Here is a 5486-nt window from a genome sequence, read left to right on the forward strand (position 1 = left end):
TTAGGGAGAGTCACTCTGAATTTCCCAGCTCCAAGCAGCACTCCCTTTCTGCTGCAGAGCTGAGCTCACCAGGACAGGCCCACTGGGATTTGGGAGGCCAGGTCAAACAATCTTCTCTGGGACTGGTGTCAGCAAACCTGTAGGAGGTTGCAGGCAGGCCTCTGAGGAAGGAAAGGTGTGCCCTGAAGGTACCAGCTCTGAGCAGGTCTCAAATATCCCCAAGGGACTGTGCTCAGCCTGGCAGGCCAAGTTATGTGACAGGTGGTGGGACGTACCAGCCATGTGCTTGAAGTGTGGAAGCATAGTCCCCTTTTCAGAACTACATGGTTCAATCACTGTCTGAGTTTCTGCCAAGAGCTTTTCCAGAAAAAGAGCACCCGAAAGGTCCCTGCTGGGTGCCGTCTGCAGACCACTCTGGGGTACCTGAGCATGGCAGAGTGGTGTTGTCACTAGTTAGAGCACCAAGCAGGGCAGTCCCAGACTGGTGCAATCACCATAGGAGTGCTCTATCTTGGGAAGAGCATCTGGGTCTCTAGCTGCCTCCCTTCTCTCCTAGGCAAACTGAATCCCCAGGAATTTTCACCACCTGGTGTTATGTGGGCTCCTCTTCCCATCTCTGTTTCTCTGGGCTGGGGATGCGGTTGAGACCCCAGGCTCCTCGGAGGAGAGAGTTGTTTAGCTGAGATATCCCTTTGGTTTCTTAGCTTCTGCACATGGTTGTGGGGTCAGTCGTTTCCACATCTCCAACTTTCATACCAGTCTCTATGTGGCCTCTTCTGTAAATCCTTGGTTATAATATTTAAGTTCAGATAGCCTTTATTTGTTATTCATGTTGATTGCTCTATGATTTAGCCATAAACCAGTTTGGGACTAGGAATAAGTGAGTGTAGCTTCCAAATACTCTGCAGCCATCTTGGAATCTCCTGTGTTAATTTTTATTCTGTATAAAAACTTGAATATTTTACCATATACCCTTACTGTCATAATTCAATAGGAAACTGTTCATTTCAAGAAAATAAAGAACAGATAGCATTTCTGAGCCTTATTTTTAATAAGTCAATTAAAGTCAATTAAAAATACACAAACAATTTAATAATAAAATTTGAAGTTAAAGGTAACCTCCCAAAAGGGTTACTTTTATTAGAAACTTAAATATTTTCTTGTGTAACCATATACTTTAAGTCAGGTCTAACTCTCTGACATGTTGCCTGGGTCATATATGAAACCTTTTATTCTATGATAGACATTCTTATACTTAATATGAAGTAAGACAAGGATAAAATATAAAAACTATGTCACTAAAGAAATAAATGGAATTTCCTCTATATCTTCTGAGTCTTCAATATACAGTGTGTAAAGTCATGGTGCACTTTTGACCGGTCACAGGAAAGCAACAAAAGACGATAGAAATGTGAAATCTGCACCAAGTAAAAGGAAAACTCTCCCAGTTTCATACCTATTCAGTGCAGTTTGATGTGGGCTCACGCACAGATTTTTTAGGGCTCCTTAGGTAGCTATCCTGTATAGCCTCTACAAACTCGTCACTGACTGATGGCCTACCAGAACAGGGTTTCTCCACCAAACTGCCAGTTTCCTTCAACTGCTTATCCCACTGAGTAATGTTATTCCTATGTGGTGGCGCTTCGTTATAAACGCACCAATATTCACGTTGCACTTTGGTCACAGATTCGAATTTAGCAAGCCACAGAACACACTGAACTTTCCTCTGTATCGTCCACCTCTCGACTGGCATGGCCGTGGGCTGTTCCGCTGTATACACAGTGTTACGTCATCATCTGCGCATGCGCACATGCTGCCACATCATCCTACAGAAACTGGGAGGGTTTTCCTTTTATTTGGTGCAGATTTCACATTTCTATCGTCTTTTGTTGCTTTTCTGTGACCGGTCAAAAGTGCACCATGACTTTACAGACACACTGTATATTTGTTAGCACAATGAGGTTTCGGAAGGATGGTTAGTAGAGAAGAAAAGATACATTAAAGTAAGGAATTTGTGGGTCCATATAGTAGACACTTCTTATTTCCCTGCTTATTGATGTCAAATAACTGGCTTGCTCAGCCATATGAGTAAGTCTAAAATCAATGGAGATTGATTATGGGACAAGTGCACTATACTGGACACACACACACACACACACACAGTTCTGTTAAGAAAGATAGCCCAGAACAGTGCTCTACAAACTATCTCCAATACAAAAATCTGGTCCTCCACTTGTTTTTGTATGGTTACCAAACTAAGAATGTTTTTTATTTTTAAAATGATTGAAAAAAATTAAATGAAAAAAAAAAGTTTATGAAATGTAAAAATTATATGAAATTCAAATTTCAGTGTATATATGCAATGGTTTATTGCCACTGCCAAACTTGCTTCCTCCTGCATTAGCTATGGCTGCATTTTTTTTTTATGGAGTTCATATGGCCCACAAAGCTTAAAATATTTACTATTTGTCTCTTTATGAACAAAGATTGCTGATCACTGACTTAGACTTATTCTTAAATTAAATTTGCTCAGGGCCCTGGCTGGTTTGCTCAGTGGTAGAGCATCGGCCTTGCGTGCAGGAGTCCCGGGTTCGATTCCCGGCCAGGGCACACAGGAGAAGCGCCCATCTGCTTCTCCACCCCTCTCCCTCTCCTTCTTCGCTGTCTCTCTCTTCCTCTCCTACAGCCAAGGCTCCACTGGAGCAAAATTGGCCCGGGCGCTGAGGATGGCTCTGTGGCCTCTGCCTCAGGTGTTAGAATGGCTCTGGTTGCGACAGAGCCATGCCCCAGATGGGCAGAGCATTGCCCCCTGGTGGGCGTGCCGGGTGGATCCCGGTCGGGTGCATGCAGGAGTCTGACTGCCTCCCTGTTTCCAACTTAAGAAAAATACAAAAAAAAAAAAATTAAATTTGCTCAGATATCATAGGCATGAATTAATATCTTCCATGTTTGTAACTGTTTCCTATTTGTTGCATATTTTTTTTGCCCCTATCCATTTACTTTCTTTTGTTTAATTTTACATTTAATAAGAGTATTTGTTATCTCTTTTCTTAGGATATCAATTATATTTATTTAAAATTTTTGAGTGGTTGTGCCAGAACTTGTACTATATTTGCAAATAACAATATACCAAATAACAATATACCAAATATACCAAATCATGTAGTACAGGTATCTTACAGCAGCATATTCTGAATTCTTTTTTCTCATCCCTTAAGATATTGTCATTCATTTTACTTAACCATGTGTTATAAGCACCTAATACAGTATTACTACTGTTATCTTTTAGATAACCTAAGAATAAGAAAAATAAAATATTTATTTTGCCTCTATGTGTTCTATCTCTGAAGTTTTTTCTTGTTTGTATAGGTCAGCATTTATAAGAATTTTCTTTTAACTTTTCTTGGATAGTGAGTTTTCTATCACGATTCCCTCAGTTTTTGTATGTTGGAGGAATGTTTTAGTTTTCTTTCACTTTTATTTTTTTATTTTTTATTTTTTTGTATTTTTCTGAAGCTGGAAACGGGGAGGCAGTCAGACAGACTCCCGAATGCCCATGACCGGGATCCACCCGACACGCCCACCAGAGGCCGTCACTCTGTTGCAACCAGAGCCATTCTAGCGCCTGAGGCAGAGGCCACAGAGCCATCCCCAGCACCCGGGCCATCTTTTGCTCCAATGGAGCCCTGGCTGCGGGAGGGGAAGAGAGAGACAGAGAGGAAGGAGAGGGGGGAGGGGTGGAGAAGCAGATGGGCGCCTTTCCAGTATGCCCTGGCCGGGAATCGAACCCAGGACTTCCACACGCCAGGCTGACGCTCTACCACTGAGCAAACCGGCCAGGGCCAGTTTTCTTTCACTTTTAAAAGAAATTTCATTGAGTATAGAATTCTAGATTGTTGCGTTTTTTCCCCTCTTAACACTTTAAGTATTTCACTCCACTGTCTTCTTGCTTTCATTGCTTCTTATGAAAAGTCCACTGTAATTTTTATCCTCACACTCCCAGGGAAGGTGTTTCCTCCCACCTCCTTTGGCTCATTTCAGGATTTTCTTTTTGTCTTTGGGTTTTGTGTTTTTTTTTTTTAATATGACAGACATATACCAAAATACAGATATCTTATGTTTGTTTTACTTATTGTTATTTGAGTGTCCTGTATTTATGGGTTGATATACACCATTAATTTTAGAAATGTTTAGCCATTACTTCAGATATTTTTATGCTTTCTCTTCTCCTCTAGGTTTCTAATTGGACATGTTATATCTTTTGAAATTATTCTACAAATCTTAAATATTTTCTATTTTGTTTTGATTTTCAGTTAGTATTCTCTTTTTCATTTCCTTTGTTTTTCATTTCAGGAAATTTTTGTTGCATGTCTTCAAGCACACTGATTAATTCCTTTTCCATTTCCAGTCTACTGATGAGCCTGCCGAAGTCATTCCTTATTTGTGTTACAATGTTTTGCTATCTAACACTGCTTTTTATATTTTCTTAAATTTTTCTGTCTCTTAGTTTATATTACTCTTATTTTCATTCAATTTTTCAACTTTTTCTATTAGTGCTTTTAACTTATAAATCATAACTATTTTAAATACCCTCTGTAGTAATTTCAAAATATATATCAATATCTGAGGTTGTTTCTGATGCTTTCTTTCTATCTTCAGATAGTTTTTCCCTAGCCTTTTTGAATCCCTTGTAAACTTTTGTTGAAAGCTAGAGATGCATTAAACAATAAAATGTGAGGTAAATAGAACCTTAGTATAATGATTTATTTTAATCTGGCTGGGAACATACATGAAAATTTTCCATACCTGTATATTCCAGAGGCTTCAGATTCCTAGAGTGTTTTTATTTTAATCTCCGTCTTGACTTTGGACTTTCTGAGTATGTATATTCTTAGAGACAAGCTTTATTAGTTATAATCAATTGTATTACATTGGTACACTTTTTAGTTATAATCAATTGTATTATAGTTATAATCAACTATATTAGTTATAATCAATTGTATTAGTTATAATCAATTGTATTATATTGGTACACTCTTGGTATGATGATCTGGTGTGTGTAGGGCCAAGTATTCTACAATCTTCTAATTAAATATAAGTCTTTTAGAGGTTCTGTGTCACTGGGCTGTCACTTCACAAATACTCTTTATAGTTGAAGCTATTTTTTTCTCTTTAGGTGAAACAGAAAAATTAGAGTAGGGTCAAATGGGTGAAATTACCTTTATTCTGCTGAAATAAGAATCTGGAAAAGTTTTTTTGCCTGAACAGTAGGCCTTTGTTATGGAGAAATTTCTATCTATATTTAACAATAATTAATCTTATTCCCCTAACAAGGCAAAATGGTAGCTTTCTTGAACCATCATTGTGTGAATCTTGGAGTATAATGGGTGATAAAATGCACAAAAGTACGCCACCCAACACTGTAGCCTCAAATAGTTTCTCACTCTCAAGCTAGTTCAACCTCAGTCTCCAGAAACCCGTTATAA

The 5486-nt window shown here is 38.7% G+C and overlaps 1 non-coding gene across 1 annotated transcript; it reads left to right on the forward strand.

The window, feature by feature from the left end:
* Window positions 1–2534: 2534 nt before the first annotated feature.
* TRNAA-UGC (transfer RNA alanine (anticodon UGC)) lies at window positions 2535–2610 on the forward strand. The gene has a single exon. It is a non-coding gene; the product is annotated as a tRNA-Ala (tRNA).
* The last annotated feature ends 2876 nt before the right edge of the window (window positions 2611–5486 follow it).

This window comes from Saccopteryx bilineata, chromosome 3 (genome assembly GCF_036850765.1).
Source record: "Saccopteryx bilineata isolate mSacBil1 chromosome 3, mSacBil1_pri_phased_curated, whole genome shotgun sequence".
In the NCBI taxonomy this organism is placed as follows: Eukaryota; Metazoa; Chordata; class Mammalia; order Chiroptera; family Emballonuridae; genus Saccopteryx; species Saccopteryx bilineata.